We start from the raw sequence: 19,236 nt of genomic DNA on the forward strand, positions 1-19,236 counted from the left end.
ATGTGTTCATAACCACCGTGGCGTTGCCCTTGTCTGCTGGTAGGATTATTATGCTGATGTCTTCTTTCAGGTTACGTAGTGCTGTCTGTTCCTCTTTGGGTAAGTTGCTTTTGGGTGGCTTGCTGGTGCAGAGGATGTTGGTGATTTCAAGTCTGATTCTGTTAGCGTCGTCGGGGTTGATTTTGGTCAGGCTGGTTTCAACTCCACATATAATGGTTTCAGTGGGGATGTGTTTGGGAGCGACTGCAAAGTTGAATCCTTTGGAAAGGACATTGGTTTCGGCTTTGGTGAGGATCCTATCTGAGATGTTATGCACTGTTTGTTTCATGTGTGGCTGTGAGGGAGGAGGGGTTTGTTTCTGGCGTTCTTGTAGTCTTCGGAGTTTGTTGGTGTGTGTGTCTGTCTTGAGGGTGGTCTGTGTTTTGGCTCTCCAGATGGCGAGTTGTTTGGATTTGTCCCAAAGTGCGGGGTGGATCTTGTTGCTGAGTTTGAGGTGAAGTATGAGGAGATCTTTGTTAATTCGGTCTAGGAGGAATCTTTTTGTGTGAAGTTCATTTTTGATTAGGGCCAATTCTGTTCTTTTCAGGATGCGTTTGGTGGCTGCAGAGTTGGAGTGGAATTTCAGTTGGAAACATGTGGGGAACACTCCCCCAGCCAATCAGAGCACAGCCAATCCCCCAGCCAATCAGAGCACAGCCAACCCCCCAGCCAATCAGAGCACAGCCAAGCCCTAACCAATCAGAACACACCTTCACCCAATCAGAACACAGCCAAGCTCCCACCCAATCAGTTCTTACCCCCACTGGCAGTTAAAAGGAAGAAACAGCTAAGACCACACATTGCTCCTCGAAGCACAAAGTTGAAAACACCAGCCGGAAGATGACGAATGGGACTTCGTCGAAACGTCGCCAAGACACTTCCAATTTCACGCAGGAGAAAACCCGAACAACCAAAGACCTACATACAAACACCCGCAAAAACCTCAGAAAACATATATATATATATATATATATATATATATATATATATATATATATATATATATATATATATTACCTTGAATGTATACCCTGTCAGCCCAAATATGGGAGAAAGAAATCTTCTTTCTTTTTCTTTTGCCTGTATCAGCTCAATCTAGAGTCATCCACAAGCAGCAGTCGCCAACTGCGACATCATTTTACATTTTTAGGTTGCTAACAAAGAATAAAGAGAGAACTGGTATAGCTATTTTGAGTTCCATTAACTCTCTTCAGCCAGACTTACTCTTCTGAGATTCGAACCTGGGCTATCTGCATGTTAGGCAGTTGTTATAACCTCTAAGCCACAGGCTCTCTCTCTCTCTCATTCAAGGTAAAATCTCCTCCCCCTGTCTCTCTCCTGATACAGCTGACAAAGAGAGAGAGAGAGAGAGAGAGAGAGAGAGAGAGAGAGAGAGAGAGAGAGAGATGCTTGCTGTCTACCATACAGTGAGTGTAAGGATTTTATATGCAATGAAATTTATGATAGATAGGTAGATAGGTAGGTAGGTAGGTAGGTAGGTAGATTGATCGATCAATCGATCGATAGATGATAGATAGATAGATAGATAGATAGATAGATAGATAGATAGATAGATAGACAGATAGATAGATAGATATAGGGCTTTTTTTCCTCATAGAATGTCCAGAACAGAGTTCCGGCATCTTTTTGGGATGGAACCTTGTAGGGTAGGCAAGGCGGGTTATACGATGTGTGTGAGTTCAGGCACCTTTTTTTTTTTTTTAAGAAAAAAAGCACTGGATAGATAGATAGATAGATAGATAGATAGATAGATAGATAGATGATGGATGAATAGATGATAGATAGATAGATAGATGCTTGCTGTCTATCACACAATAAGTGAAAGAATTTTATATATAATGAAATCTACTTCTTCCTCCTTTTTAAGTTCCTTCTTGAGTCTTGGACTTATCCAGAGTGGCTGGAAATGTCTTCCTTCTCTGGCAGCTTCTGCGAGGCTAGACAGCCATCTGTTGTGGATACGTTAATTTGGATCTCTGGACTTACTAGAGGGTTGGACTTAATGACCTCAAGGACTCCTTCCAACTCTAGGCAAGATTGTCTGTCCTATGTGGCATTATTTGAAAGAGGGAACAGTCTTGATAAGAAATGCTCTGACAGAAGGCCTTGCCTTTTAAGAAGGAAGCTCTCTGCCAATCTGCATTTCTAATCCGACGTGGATAAAATTATTCCTAGAGAAATGGTGGATGACAGCCCAGAGCCCATTTATTCTTTTCTCCTTAACTAAGAGGCCCCGGCTGCTTCCATCCCATATTGTTACTTGATAATGGGAAGGACGTTCTTTCCATTTCATTTCCTTCCTCATCACCAGCTTTTGCTTTTGTCATGCCTCCCCTTTAGAAATGTTAATTCTAGCGGATCTATCGACAGTACTCATTTTCCTGCATTGTTGTTTCCAAGAGAACTTGTGCTTTTATTTTTGTAAAAATAAATGAAAGAAAAAAAGAACGGCAGAGTCCACCAAAGCAGCTGCATTGTGGAAGGGAGGGCTACCAATAATGACTGGGATAATTAGAATAATAAAAATCTCTTCAGGCAAGGCGGGGTGGTGGTGGTGGTGGAGTTGCTTGTAAACTACTGTTCTTGGAGCATTGTGACTTGAGTACTTTCTGAAATGTAGAGTTAAAGATACAAAAAGAATTGCGTGTTGAGCCTCATGTTGCTTTCATGTTAGGAATTAGTGTCTTTTTGTTCAGTTTTTTTTAAAACTAGTGCATTGATGCACAACCACACTCCAGTCCAGGCTTTTTTAAGGGGAGGATGGGGAATCGTAGCCTGCATTAGCATTATATCTTTGTCTCGAGGTTCTGAATACATCACAATTTCCTGTTAGAATTATCTTTCCCCTCCCTTCTCCTGTTTTTATTTGAGGGATGACATCCTTTTTATTTTTTTTAAAAAAATAATTTTTATTGATGAATTTTATACAGTAATAAAAGTGATATTAAATTTAAGAAAAAGAAAGAGAATAAAGAAAAGTAATTAATAAAGAAAAGGAGACATTTGTTATGTATGTTTGGTACCATTTTATGGCTTTTCTTGTCACAGTTGTTAAGTAAATTGCTGCAGTTGTTAAATTAGCAATACAGCTGTTAAGTGAATCTGGCTTCCCCATTGACATTACTTGTCAGAAGGTTGCAAAAGAGGATCACATGACCCTGGGACACTGCAACGATCATAAATATGAATCAGTTGCCAAGCGTCAGAATTTTGATCTTGTGACCTTGGGGATGCTGCAATGGTCATGTGAAAACCAGACATGTCACTTTTTTTAGTGCCATTGTAACTTTGAACGGTCCTTATATGAACTGTTGTAAGTTGAGGACTACCTGTACAGAATTATATATCTGGAGGACCATTATGTTCCACTTACTAGGTCTAGACTTTAGAGAGTTTGGCTCCATCTTGAACTTCTCCCAGGTACTTAGACATTAATTGGCTCTGCAATAGTGGTGAATATCTTAATTTGCTCTATTTCAACCTGGTCTTGAAGGTCATTTGAAGGTTTCAGCTAGTTGAGCAGATGGCCACCCAGTCAGTTATAAGCACTCTGAGGATTGCCCATATAACACCACTACTAAGACAGTTGTATTGTTTGTTAGTTAGCTTCCAGACGGATATTTCTAAGACCACTTTCTCTGGGTTGAATTCATCTAGTGAATTCAAGGAGAAATGGCTTGCTAAGAATCCCACTGTCAAAGAAGTTCATCTGCACTGATGCCAAACCTTCTCACTAATGGCCTTTGGAATAGTTGAATCTTGAATATATGTTTCTTATTACATTTTCAAAGAACTGTGAAAACTTTTAGGATCAGGGACAACTATAATGTCACCAAGTGGTGGGATATCAGATTGATTACAATATGTTGAATTTATTGTTAAACTTTTAAATATATTTGTGCTGGTCTGTGGTAAGTGGGGGAACACAGTGGAAAGTAAACCAAAGCAAATAAGTAAATCAATAAATTACTACAATTCTGCGCATATCTAGCTGATTGTAATAAATAGAAATTGTGTACATAGATTTTCAGCAGACTTTACATTTGGGAGGTAGCTATGTTAGGAAAAAATGCTCTAAGGAATAATAGAATGTCCATGCAATAACACTTATACAGCATTAATATTAATTTTAAAACCACAACAACCTCTTAATCCCTGCTCTTGCTAAAATTCTAGCGTCTGTTATTAAAAAATATGTTTATTTTTTTCCTTGCTTTTCATAAAAAGCTGTTGAAACACAATGCCTCTTAATGACTGGGAAGTCCATTTCAAATCTGTGTATTGTTTACAGTGAAAAGGCAGACTTGCAACTACTTTCCAAGGCAGAAAGATTTCACAGTTGTAACCAAAGGGGCATCTCTCCTTAAGCAACTAGAAAAGAAACGCTTTTTTTTTTTTATATCCAGCAAATAACAGAAGAACAGAGTTGGAAGGGACCTTGGAGTTCTTCTAGTCCAACCCCCTGCTCAGGCAAAAAACTGTATACTCTATAAAATGATCTAGAATGTAATGATTTAATTCATTAACTTTTTAGCCTTCCTTCCTCATGTATTTCACTATTTTCCCCTTTGGACATATCAAAAGTTACATTTTGACATTATTTTTAAATATTATTTGATGCCACATTATTAGAAGTACATTATTTGGTGGACTTCTGCACTAAACACTCAGCTACAACGTCCCTTCCCTGAATATAAGTTTGCTAAATTCTGATATCTTCCCCCTTCCTTCATCCGGAATTGCAAAGAATAAAATATACAGGAAGGAAGAAGAGACAAATTTGCTGTAATTCACACTTTCTTGCTAGAAGGATAAAAGTATCTCAAAGGGACATTTGAGTGATCTTAAAAGGACTGGATTAGCCAGTTTTATACTATGCACAAGGGACAAATTGCCTTCCAGCTAATTCAATCTCAGTTTCAATTGACTTGCTGGTTAATTTGATCAAGAGACACAGAGCTAGCCATTTGCATTCTCAATATCAAGGCTTTGCTGCATATTTGGATCCATTTGGTCATAATTCATTTTATAGTAATATCTTAGTACAAGTGAAAAAAAGTGTGTCTCATTTCTGGACTCCATTGAGCTCATCTGTTTCATAAGTAATATTCTCTTTCATTTGTTGGGATTACCTCTGGTATCACTGTGATATTTAAAGCTGCAGAGTTTTTATAAAACAATAGCAAGCCTGCTGAGTTTCTGAAATGTCCTAATCAGCGAAGATAATTAGATGCCAGCAGAACTGCAGTGGAGTGGAAGTGATGGGAGTTTATCCAGGACTTTTAATATTCGTGTTGTTAATAAATGGGTTTTTAAAAAGTCAAGATGATCCCAAGATTGCAAAAGGAGTGTGGCCTTGGTTGCATGGCTATGAGCACCATCTTGATTTTTTTTACCACTCTCTCAAAAATGATCCCAAATGGCAGTTGGTTGTTTAAGCATCTTTGATACCAGCTTCCTCCCCCATGAAAATACATTGGTCTAAACACTCACTGATAGGAAAACTAACAGAGAAATTCATCGTTAGGAGACTCGTAGAATGGAAAACAAAATCATGGCATCTGGCCCTGTCAATTCCTGGCAAATAGATGGGGAAGGAATGGAGGTAGTGACAGATTTTATCTTCCTGGGCTCCAAGATCACCACAGATGGGGACTGCAGCGAAGAAATTAAAAGACGCTTGCTCCTGGGGAGGAAAGCTATGGAAAATCTAGACAGCATACTAAAAAGCAGAGACATCACCCGGCCAACAAAAGTACGTATAGTCAATTTTATGTTTGCAGGGTCGAGCCATTAAGCGGAGACACATTGTGTGAACAAGCTTCCTTTATTGATCTCTTCTTACAACCAACAACCAGCAAAAGACGTGCAGGCCTTTTATAATGTTCAAAACCCAGACAGTGTCAGCCAATAAAAACCCAGCTGTTTTTGCACCTTGCGCATGTGCGCAAGGCTGGCGACAGCCAGTCTGGTCCCGGGAAGCTTTTGGTCTGCCCGGGTCCATTTCTGAACCTGCTGAGTGCTTCAGCAGGCTCAGGACACAACACCCCTCCCCCCTAGATAAAATAATATACCTTATGATGTAACAGCACAGGTACATGTGTTCAAGGGACTGGGGGTTAGTAGAAATCACAATTGCCTGCACACAGGCAGAGCACTCTTACATTAATAATTCTTATAAAAGAAAATACAACAAAAAATAAGTTGAAGATAACACTCCTGCACTGAGTGTTTGTTCTGCATCTTGTTAAGGACTAGTAAGGTTCCCTTAGAATTGACAGAAACCTCACATAGTCCTCAAGATATTTAGGTGGGCCTTTGGCCCACTGTGACCTTCTAATGGCCGGTGAGTTTGCCTGGCCTGCCAGTCGCCTGCCAGGCTAGGCAGACCAGGACTTTGATGCCCCAAGGACCCAGGTGACCCACCCAGCTGCTGACTGGCTGGATCCTCTGAATCCAAACCAGGGTTCCTTGGGGGGGGGGGGTGGAATTCCCCAAGTCCAGTGGAGGGGTGGAATTCCCCAAATCCACAATGGACTCCTCTTGGGAGCACTGTCCCTCGAGCCCAAGACCAGCAGCTGGAGTGGCCTGAGTGGTGGAAGTGCCCCAGTACCCCATAGCCCCCGTGTATGTGCTGGAGGTGCCAGAGTCAGGAGCCACCTCCATGGCAAACCCCCTTTTTGGAGACTCCCTGTTTGGAGCACTTGCTGAAGCCTGGTATGACCCCCTTCCTGGAGCAATAACTGAATCCTGTGAATGTCCCCATTCTGCCACGGGAACATGTGCGGTAGCGTGTGAAAACCCACTGGAGCTGGGAGACTGTGGTCCAGAATGAAGATTATGGTCCTCCTCCCCCAGAGAGCAGAGCCAGGAGTGGAAATGTTGCTGTGAAGCCTCCAGCGCAGTTGGTTGATGTGTCGTCAGATGACACATCCATCGTCCAAGGCCACTTCGTATGACAGCAGCCCAGAGAACTTGCATACCACTGCTGTGACCCAGAGATGTCCAGGACCATAATTCCTTGCCTAGACCGGATCGCCCATCTGTAGTCTCCTAGGTGCCCGCGGCTGTGACACCTGTGAAGCCACCCGGTCTGGGTGCAACCTGTCTAGTTTGGTGATGAGGCAGAGACCCCAGCGGAGTTCTGCTGGGCTCTTTCCTGTGGCTGTGCAAGGTGTAGTGTGGTGTGCAAGAAGGAAATCTGCTAACCTGTGATAGCAGCTGCCATAAGTGAGTTATCTTTGGTAGTACTCACCATCCTCTCTGCCTGGCCATTGGAAGATGGGTGGAATGGAGCAGAAGTTGCATGCCGGATCAAGTTGGCCTGAAGAAAAGCCTGGAACTCAAAAGAGGTAAATTGGGGGCCATTATCTGAAACCAGGACATCTGGAAGTCCATGTGAGGTGAAGATCCCTCTCAACACCTGGATAGTCTTGGCAGTAGTAGTGGAGGAAACAGGAACAACCTCTAGCCACTTGGAATGGCTGTCAACGAGGAGAAGGAAGAATTGCCCCTGAAAGGGCCCAGCGTAATCTATATGTACCCTTGACCAAGGGGCTTGTGTTTCCTCCCACCTATGTACTGGGGTCTGAGGCATTTCAAGTCTTGACTGTTGGCACACTTGGCACCCATGCACCTGGGCCTCGATGGCTTTATCGAGCCCAGGCCACTAGAGATGGCTGCGCGCAAGCGCTTTCATCCATACTATGCCTGGATGTCCCTCATGCAGAGAGAGCAAGATTCTAGACCTCAATGAGGCTGGGATGACTACCCTACTACCCCATAACAGGCACCCTCTGAAAGTGAAAAGCTTGTGCTTCCTTTGCCAGAAGCTTTGAAACTCAGTATTTGGACACGTGTCAGGCCATTCTGACAACATCCATGTCAGCACGCGTGTAAGCGTGTGATCAGTGGCAGTCTCTGCAGCCACGTCCCTAGCATTGCTGCAAATCCTTTTGAAGGTATCATGTGAAATGATCGATAGAGTGGACCCTGTGTCCAACTCCATTGATAAGGGAACCCCTTGCAACTTCACGTCATTGCAAAGCTTTTTCTTAAGGGGCTTGTGTGTCCCTGTCCTCAGAATACTCCTGCGCGGTGCGCAGAAACCCACCCTGTGCTGGCTGGGGACCCTGGTACCTCTCTGAAGCAATTCTTCTCATGGTTGGACCTTCTGGTGACCCAAACAGACGGAGGCAATGTGGCCTTGCCTGCCACATGCCCTGCAAATGGCGGAGTGGAATCTGCAGTCAGCGCGCTTGTGGCGTCCTCCACACCCGAAGCACTGAGGAGATGCTGAGGCCTTGTCTGGATGCTCCTTCAGCCTTCTCTCTGCTGGCTGGTGTAGCCTGTCCACCTCCTCTTCAAGATCCTGTTCTGGATCTTCTCGAGTGACCTCTTGATGGATGGTCACGGTGGCTGGAGGGTTTCTGGTGAGCCGCAAAACTTTCACAGTGCTGCCCGCTGCTTCTTCAGCTGCAACCTCTCTCAAGGCATCTTGGAATGAAACTTCTTCCTTGGCGAAGATCTTTTGTTGCAACTCCTGGCTCCTTAGGCCACACACGGAACGATCCCGCAGCCTCTCTTCCAGATCCTTGAATTCATAAGGCCTGGCCGCTTGTCTTAAGGCAGCAATAAAGTCCACGGCAAACTCACCTGGCCTCTGGTCCCTCTGCTCAAATGCATGCCTCCAAGCGATTACAGAAAGTTTAGGCTGGAAATGTTCTTTCAGCATTTTCTTCAAGTCAGCATACGTTACTGACTCCAAAAGTGCTGGGGCCACCAGATTCTCTGCTATGTTGAATGTTTCTTGCCCACAGACACACAGCAGGGTTGCCACTTTAAGACCGTCTTCCCTTATCTGATTGACCCTAAAGTAATTCTCCACCCACACCATGTATGAGTACCAGCACTCCGGATGAGACACATCAAAATCAGATAACCGGCCAATCTTAGACATCTTAAGCCTTACAGTCTCGTTAATGCCTTCACTGTAAGCCTTGTCTTGGGGGAAGGGGTCCGTTTGCCGAGCTCACCTCCAGCGATGCTGTACCGGCAGGCTGAATTGCTATGCTGGACGCCGACTTCCCAGGCTTCCGGACCTTCTGAGTCCTAAATTCTGTTGTAACTCTTCCTCTTGCCTGCAGCGATCCCACCTTCGTTGCCAGTTTTACGTTTGCAGGGTCGAGGCACTAAGCGGAGATACACTGTGTGAACAAGCTTCCTTTATTGATCTCTTCATACAACCAACAACCAACAAAAGATGTGCAGGCCTTTTATAATGTTCAAAACACAGTGTCAGCCAATAAAAATCTGGCTGTTTTTGCGCCTTGCACATGTGCGCAAGGCTAATGACAGCCAGTCTGGTCCTGGGCAGTTTTTGATCTGCCCAGGACCATTTGCAACATTTCTGAGCCTGCTGAATGCTTCAGCAGGCTCAGGACACAACAGTCAAGGCCATGGTTTTCCCAGTTGCAATGTATGGCTGTGAAAGTTGGAGCATAAGAAAGGCTGAGCACCAAAGAATTAAGGCCTTTGAACTATGGTGCTGGGGAAGACTCCTGCGAGTCCCCTGGACTGCAAGGTGATCAAACCGGTTAGTCCTAGAGGAGATCAACCCTGACCTCTTTAGAAGGCCAGATCCTGAAGTTGAAACTCAAGTACTTTGGCCACCTAATGAGAAGGAAGGACTCACTGGAGAAGAGCCTAATGTTGGAAAAGATTGAGGGCAATAGAAGAAGAAGGGGACGACAGAGAATGAGGTGGCTGGATGGAGTCACTGAAGCAGTGGCGTGAGCTTAAATGGACTCCAGAAAATGGTAGAAGACAGGAAGGCCTGGAGGAATGTTGTCCATGGGGTTGTGATGGATCAGACACGACTTCACAACTAACAACAACAAGAGTGGAAAGGGCTTGAATCTCTGAAATCCTTCTAGAATGATTCAAGATTCTACTAAGGTAGTTCTGACAATTGAAATGCTTGGAACTGCATGTCAGCTGGAACTATTAGGCCTCAGGAACCAAGCAGGTGGAATTACTTCTCACGAGTTTCCTTTATTGTTCCTCTCCTATAGACAGAAATCATGCCAAATTATTATTATTATTATTATTATTATTATTATTATTATTATTATTATTATTTAAATTAATTGACTGCTCAACTTACCACAAGGTAACTCTGGGTGGTTTACAATATTAAATATTGTATACTCCGAGAATTACTAGGAAGGAGTGTTCTTAACTGTCTTTCCCCCAACCAAACTAAGCTTCAATATCTCTTGTCCTCTGGAATGAAGCCTCTCCCTTAAAATAAAAAGTTAGATTCAGGGGGCAGACTACTAGGAAACCCCAGACTGTAGATTAACTTGAAAAGACCTCTTCAGAAATCCTGGAAGGTCGATGGCTAACTACTCCTGTTATGAAAAACACAACAAAACATGGAAAGTTCCCTGTACTGTGGTACTGAAAGTAATATTCAGTTCCCCTTTACTATAAGCCATGGGCCACCACCACTTTCTCTAGAAACAGCAAATAATTAGGGAAAAGAGAAAATGTTTGGCCTCCATTGAGTGATGTGTCAATGTTTAAGTGCCAACAGTTTCACAATCATTTGCTCTCCCAAAGACCCTCATTTTCAAAGTAAAACTTGAACCTTTATAGGGCAAGTATTTCAACCTTAATGCATTGGGCCAAATGACAGCTGTTCATGGATTATGCTTACTTAGAGGTTGAACTCTTGAATCCAGATGTAACCATGTTTCATGGATTAATTCTGACATCTAGTGGTCACATCCTCTATTTGGAGTTGTGTTGCATATCCCTTATTTGCACAAGAAAGCAGTGGCAAATCAGTTCTGTATTGTGCCAAGAAAAGTACACTGGATAGGTGTGCCCATAAAATCACCAGTTTTATAAAGTCTTTACTTTACAAAAGACTTTATTTTGAACAATGGCATAAACCTGATTGACACACCATGTTAAATTATAATGTGAATTGTTTGGTTTTAGCTCAACAAAAGTGATAGTGATCTGGTCATCTTATCCTCTTTTGGTTTTTTTTTTTTTTTTTGGATTGCCTTTGATTTTCCATCACATTAGGATCTATCTACTCCAATAACTTCTGTTATCATATCATATTGTTGTAGAAGTGAGAGACTTGAGTCAGCTCTTTCAAGGAAAGGGAAGTTTATTGCGCAGGTTCAGAGAGCTATCATAGCTAAAAAAGTCTGAACACTAGACTAGGCATTGATGATCATTTTTATAACCCTTCATACGTGGTTATTTCCTGAGTAAGTCATATTCCATACATGGTTACATTCTATAGTTCCTTATTCTAACATAGGAAAATTACTAGACATGATTATAATCGATAGTTCCTCTTTTACATAGGAATGCTTTTAGCAGTTAGTAATATTTCAAGTGTTAAGCAGTTTTCAATACACCATGTGATAAACAGTTTGCAATATATCATGTGCAAAGCTGAGAACAGGATGTCTGGCCATTCTAATTTTAAGGGTTGTCTGGTAAGCAGGAAAACCTCCCTTTTACCCACATTCTCTGTCGGACAATCAGTATTTTTCCAGCTTCCCACTTTATTCCCCCCTGATGAGACTTATCTCATCTTTGCAGATAAGTTTCATTCTGTAACACTTGGGTCTGATGTATGTATGTTGTTATATTCTTGTTTCTGGAATTCCCACATAGCCATAACTTGAGCCGTAGCTTTCCTCTCTGCAAGCAGAAACACTCGTTTAGGTAGTGTTATGTTGTGCATCATTGAAAAGGTACATTGCAGAAGACAACAGCTACTGATCAGAATAGCAATAAAGATGATTACTGCTCTTATAATGTTTCCAATAAGGCCCATTGGGAGCCAAGACCATAAGTTACTCCACCAATTTCCCAGGGAATCTATTATAGCTCTGAGGCCATTTTATGGAGTACTTTAATTTGTTTATTTATGACTGGGGATTGATCTGAAAGGTTAAAACAACACATCCCCTCAAAGGCTTCACATCCCATATGTTGGCGAAGTAGAAGATAGTCTATGGCTGCCCTATTTTGCAAAATTGCTTTATGTAATTCTATCATTTCCTGATTGATGGCAGACAAGGCTATTGAAGTGGCATTTATAGTTTTAGCCAAGTTGCAGGCCACAGAATTTATATTGACATGGGCCCTTAGAGCAAGTGCAGGAACTCCCACCAATGAGACAGCCAAAGCATTGTATTCAGCTGCGTTCAGAAGAGTGCGAGAGGAATCACAATCCTCATTCAAAACCTCTGCCCTCTTGTATCGTGTGGTGTTAGGGGAGGTGAAAAATGATCTATGTGGTAGAAAGGTAGTCAGTCTACTTAAACAGCAATATGATGTGCTTAGATTAGCAGGAATGTAGTTAAAAATGTCTTTCCCACAAGTGAAGAACCACCCTTTAGGTAACCATATGTTTGCATACCCAAAAGACACTGTTTGGAAAGATGTGCAATTCAGCTTTTCTTGGCTCACTTTCAGGCAATGAGGTAGAGGTGTATTCTGCTCACACCCTGTGATATGTGCACACTATAAGTCTTCTGGAATGGCTACGTTAGGAGTATGTAAAGCTAAAGCATCGGTTGGTAAAAACTTGGAAATGTGACCCCAGCTGTACATTGTTTCATAGCCTATATGTTCCTTAAACTCATGTTGACTGAACTCCTTGGCTGCTGTGACAGGAACACATACTGGTATTAAACATGTGGACAGCAGATTCTCCATGTCATATGCTTCAGAAAGGCAAAAATCTGTTGTGTTGGCTAGTTTAGCCAATTGGACACACAAATTATATTGCATCCTTGCCTCCAATGGATGGGGCATATCCTTATTCTGATGGGACCTTTTACTTCGTTTTCTCTCTGGGCGTTTCCTCGGGGGTCTTTGGATAGTGACTCCAAACTCCACTGGGATTACATGTACGATGCAAGTCCCCTTCCATCCCGTCTTTAACTGCGAGACTAGGGTGACCCGCTCCCATCCCCAGAATAAAGGAGGCCCACATTCCAATGTGACAGGAGGAGAAGGCTTCTTATATGGGGCCCTTACACATATGCCTTTTCTAAGAATATACCCAGCATATTGACAGGCTTCGGGATTGACAGGTTGTCTCGTAATGCAAGTTTCTTTCACTATTCTGTCAAACACTAGTGGAAATTGACAAGGATGAGGCAAGATACCATTTCAGCATTCTGGTGAAAAACCAATAGGAGGATGACCTTCACAAGTGCCAGTGCCTATAGCATAGGATTGAATAATGCGTGTAGCTTCTTCTGGCTTGCTCCATTGGCCTAAATTAGAAAGACAAACATTATTACATGCAACAATAGTACTATATAAAAGCAGAAAGAAGCCTTTCATCCTTTCTTCTCCCGTGCGTAGAAAGCCAGCTTCCGGTGGTGGCTTAGCAGGGGGTTGAATTCCAGCCAGACAGTCGTAGATATATGTGCAGGATACACTTGTGCTAATATAATATCTGTTATACAAACAATAAAATATTCATTAAACACACTAAACATGTTTAAGAGTGAGTTTGGTAGGAACCTTGGGGTCCCTGTTCACTGTCCACAGAGGTTCTGCGGCTGCTTTGACTCTGGTCCAGTGGATCCAGGATTTAGATTCTGCAATCTTTATAGCTAAAGGAGAGGCCATTATCACCTCCTAAGGCCCTCTCCATCTCCCTTCCAGTTGTTTATGTTTCCAATGTTTCACCCACACCTTATCCCCAGGTTTAAAAGGATGACATCTTGTTACTAATCTAGGTGGTGTTTGTTCAATAACATAGTTCCTAAGTTTTTCCACCTGCCTATTCAGTTCCTGCACCATTTCCAGAGTCCACACTCCCCCCTGATGGCCCTTTACAATGCATAACTGAAACCTTTATTGGCTTTTGTACTGCATCGAGAAGACGCTTTATCAAGTGTCCATGTAACACATGTTTGCCAGCCGAATCCCTGAATCCCCTCTCCTTATACATAGCACCATGAGCATGTAAAGTTAGAAAAGCATATTTACTATCTGTCCAAACATTTAAAGTTTCTCCTTCAGCCCTTTCCAATGCCCTGATTAATGCCCATAATTCTGCTACTTGAGCATTACAGCCTGCTCCAAGCGGACTACTTTCCACCACCTCCTCATCATTTACAATAGCATATCCAGAAACCCTCTTGCCATCATGCATGTAACTTGAGCCATCTGTATACCAATTCAGAGTAGAATCCTGAAGAGGGATATCAGATAGATCTGGACGGCTTGAGTACACAGTCTCTAAAACTTGTAAGCAGTCATGCTCTGAATCAACTTCTGTGGGCAATAGGGTGGCAGGGTTCAGTCGGTTGGACACCACTAATTTCACTTGAGGGTTTTAAATCATCATTGCCTGATACTTAAAAAGCCTTTGACTGCTGATCCACAAATGCCCTTTATTATCTAAGATAGAATGGACTGCATGAGGAGTGTGGACACTTATGGGACATGAGAAGGTCAATTTATTACAGTCCTGTAAAAGGACTGCTATAGCAGCAAGAACCTTCAAGCAATGTGGCCAGCCTTGAGCAACCCCATCCAACTGTTTAGATAAGTAAGCCACCGGGCGTTGCCACTGCCCCAATTGTTGTGTCAACAACCCAATGCAATATTCTTTTTAGTGTCTACATATAGGTTGAAAGGCTTTTCTAAGTTAGGCAAAGCCAAGGCTGGTGCCGATGTGCGGGCTTGCTTCACTTCCTTAAAAGCTTTCCTTTGTTCTCCCTCCCATTCAAAAGGTTCTCTATCACCCCCTTTTGTAGCCAAAGAAAAAGGTGCTGCTAATAAGGCATAATTTGGTATCCATATTCAACAAAATCCTGCCAAATCTAAAAATCCCTTAACTGTTGCCTATTTAGGGGTTCAGCAATAGCTAACACTGCTTGCTTCCTTTCCCAGCCTAAAGCTCTATGTCCTTGCTCAATCCATCCATCCGGTCCCTGCCAATCCAATTCCTTCAACTTCCCTCTCTCTATCCCAATCTCCTTTATACCCTCGGGTTCCTCTCTGTCCCCTTCCCCTAAAGGGAAGCCTAGTGGTGGGTCCACCTTCAACACCCCCACATCTTCTACCTATTCTTCCTCTCTAACCTCTTCCTCTCATCTGCCTTCTAAGACATTCTCTTTGCCAATGACCTTCCTCCTTACAATGCCACAGCCAACAACTCTGTCTTCTTACGCATCCTCGCATCTCTCTCTCTCTTTTCCACCTTATCCCTATTAACAAACACTTTCCTTGCCACTTCCAACAACTCTGTAGCATTCTTCCCTAATGCTTCCTTATATCATCATAGCTCTGTGCTATGAACCTCTCATTCAACATTCTCACATTATCTGCACTCCTTGGATCAACCTGAGTATAAAGCTCATAAGCCTCAATCAATCTCTGCAGGAAACTCTCCGGACTTTCATCTGCTTCCTGCATCACAAAAGACGGCTTTAACATATTCACCGAAGGCTTTCCAGCCTTGCGAACAGCCTCTACTACTAAATTCTGATATTCCTTCAGCAATCTCATCTGTGGTGGATCCTGTGCATTCCATTCTGGATCCTTCTCTGGTGCCCTTGTTTCCAACTCTGGCTGTATATCCCATACAGCTGGCAACCTATCTTTCAAGCACTGCCTAACAGCAGCCTTCCACTTCTCCCTTTCCTCGGGAATCAACAAAGTATTCAACAATTGCTGTACATCCTGCCACGTCCTCTTTACTTATTTCTCCCCTCACATTTACAGAGAGACCTTCCAAATCTCCTTCCTCCTTGGGGGCCGACAGCCTCCCCCTTTGTTTCTGCCTCACAACTGGTTGCATGTCCCCAGGCACAGCAGAAGCAGTCAGCCCATCCCCAGGCACAGCAGCTGCTGCAGCCAGCACTGGGGGCATGGGGGAAAGGCCGGCACATAGGGAGGGGGTCTAAGGATTACTTCCTCTACTTCCACCTTTATCTCTTTCTTTACATCTGATACCTTAGTCTCTAAAATCTTCACATACTTGACTCTTTTAGTCTCAATCTGAAGCTTTTTCCCTTTAGGTCTGGCCACACACAAACAAACCATTTCAGCCTGACATTGCAATAACTCATCTGCCTGTCCTGCTACTGCATCCCCCCACTGATCTATATACTGAAATTGGTTAGGATAGTTTTCCTCATGGGCTGCTATCAGAGAGGTGAGGTCATCAATGATTTGGAGCTTAAAAGTTCCCTCTGGGGGCCACCCCACATCCATGTGAGGCCATTGATGCTCACATAAAAACTGCAGCCTATCCCTAGTTACCTTTGGATAGGGAACCTTATACTGGGTATGATTACAGTACTTATCAAATCCCTTTATCATGCATTCCAGCAGTGTGCTGGGAACACTGCTACACCCCCCCCCATCCTAACACACTGCCAATGACCTACAGCGCCGGACGTTCCAACGGTCACTAGTAGGGAATGCACTGGCTTAACCACCCACACAGCCTAACACGGACTTCTTTAGGATCACCGTCCCAAGTCCAGGGGAGTGATCAGGCCCCCTCTTCTATCTTCAAATGAGATAGGTACAATTACTTTAAACACATACTCGCCTGCCTTGTTGTTACACTTGTCCTGGCCAGGAGCTGGTTCAGACTTCCTTTCCTTTCCCAAAGGGTTCTTGGACTGGCCCTCAGCACTGTCGGCTCTGCTGAGAAGTCACATCTGTCTCCTGGAGGAAACACACCCCCACGGCGCCTGGAGAATAGTTCAGAGATGGCTTTCCAGCAGGTCCGAAGGGTCAAGCCGTCCTCAGCGAAACATCGCCTCACTCAAGATTCCCGGCCAACGCACCAGAAAATGTTGTAGAAGTGAGAGACTTGAGTCAGCTCTTTCAAGGAAAGGGAAGTTTATTGCGCAGGTTCAGAGAGCTATCATAGCTAAAAAAGTCTGAACACCAGACTAGGCATTGATGATCATTTTTATAACCCTTCATACGTGGTTATTTCCTGAGTAAGTCATATTCCATACATGGTTACATTCTATAGTTCCTTATTCTAACATAGGAAAATTACTAGACATGATTATAATCGATAGTTCCTCTTTTACATAGGAATGCTTTTAGCAGTTAGTAATATTTCAAGTGTTAAGCAGTTTTCAATACACCATGTGATAAACAGTTTGCAATATATCATGTGCAAAGCTGAGAACAGGATTTCTGGCCATTCTAATTTTAAGGGTTGTCTGGTAAGCAGGAAAACCTCCCTTTTACCCACATTCTCTGTCGGACAATCAGTATTTTTCCAGCTTCCCACTTTAATATGGCCAAATAGTTCAGGGTTAGTTTTATTATTCCTGCATCTAAATTCAGTCTGATTTCACCTCATCTCTTTTTGAATGAGTTTTTTTTTTTTAATCCCAGATACTCTCAACCATTGTCTTTGACACCACAAACCAAAGGAGATTCTCAACCATCCAGGTCCTCGTTGTCCCAACGATGCCTTTTCAAAAAGGCAAGGATGACGACTGCAAGGAATATAAAATCCCCAGCATTCAGTCAGAACTGAAGAAGCTTCTTGGATGAAAAGCAAAAGGAAAAACAAAGAAAGTCCTGTTGCCTCTTGAAAAAGCATTTTTGGGACAATTCAAAGGCATCTATTTTTCTGTGTTCAGCCTTCCTGATGTCATTACTCACAGTCATTTGTTACAATTGGCAAAGCTGTGATGTTGATAATATGCTTCTTTGTTGTCATTGTGATGTCTTCAATATTTTGTCTGGATCTGTCATGGTATTTCCTCAAGTAATAGACATCATTGTATTGCATGGTTACAGTTACTATCCCTGTGAATTTTTGAGCCTTGAAAGATGAACCCTGTCCATTTTCAAATTTGCTCCACCTTTTAACATCAGGTAAGGCTGACACTATCTATTGACATGATTTTAGGTTTTTTAATACTAAGCAGCAAAACATCTGAAGAGTTTTTGTCTTCATATGCTTTCTACATGTGTGGGCATTTTTCTTGCTTCTTCTTTAATAATGTCACAAATTTCAGTCCATAATTCTTCAATCCATTAAATTTTTCTTTCCCTTCACTTAGAAAATCTATGAAAGCCGTAGAACTTTTAGTTGATTACGTGCCATAAAGTCATTTTTGACAACTTGGATCAGTGTTTTTCAAACATGGCAACTTTAAATGTCTATGGAGATTCTCGGTCAAGCAGGTCATAGTTGTCCCAAAGGTGCTTTTTCAAGAAAGTTCTGAAAAAGCACCTTTGGGATGGCAACGTTAAGATCTGTGGACTTCAACTGCGTAGGGTGGGGGATTCTGGGAGTTGAAGTCCACACATTTTAAAGTTGCCAAGGTTGAGAAACATTGACTTAGATAGATTTTCTCCATGGTGATCCTGACATGGTCCTTCAGTTCTTCCAAGGATGCACCCATCACTACTGTAACTGAATTCATCCATTTTACTGCTTGTCATCCTCTTCTTCTCTTTCCCTCCAGCTTTCCCAGCATTTGAGTCTTTCCCAGGGAGCTAAGTCTTTGCATAATGTGTCTGAAGTAGGATAATTTAATAGTCATTATTGCCTCCAGTGACAACTGTGATTTGATTTGTTGCATGATCCATAAGTTTTCTCGGCTGTTCACAATATCCTCAGGAGTCTTCTCCAACATTAAAGTTCAAAGGCATCAATACTCTTCCTATCCTGCTTGTAGTGCTTTTTTTGTAAAAAAAAAAAAAAAAAAAAAAAAAAAAAAAAAAAGGTGCCAGAACTCACATACATCATACAACCCGCCTTGCCTACCCTACAAGGTTCCATCCAAAAAAAGTGCCGGAACTCCGTTCTGGGCGTTCTATGAGAAAAAAAGCCCTGTGCTTGTATAAAAGTCCAACTTTCGCTTCCATAGACTGTATTGCTATCTTTAGTTTCTGATACAATGAGTTTAAATTGCCTTGGACACGGTGAGTCCTCATCACTATAAAAAGGCAGGACTATACTGGACATCAAATGAATACATGCAAGCAAATAAATCTATGCTATTCTCTCGGGGCTGCAAAAAAAACTCCGGACGACAGAAAATCGCTGCTGGCAGGATTTACGTTGCTAAATGTATACCGCACCATCTTTCCCTGTCAGATTTGCTCATTCATTCTATTGGCAGT

The sequence above is a fragment of the Crotalus tigris genome, unplaced genomic scaffold, assembly GCF_016545835.1.
Source record: "Crotalus tigris isolate CLP2741 ecotype Arizona unplaced genomic scaffold, ASM1654583v1 scf7180000017582.600645, whole genome shotgun sequence".
In the NCBI taxonomy this organism is placed as follows: domain Eukaryota; kingdom Metazoa; phylum Chordata; class Lepidosauria; order Squamata; family Viperidae; genus Crotalus; species Crotalus tigris.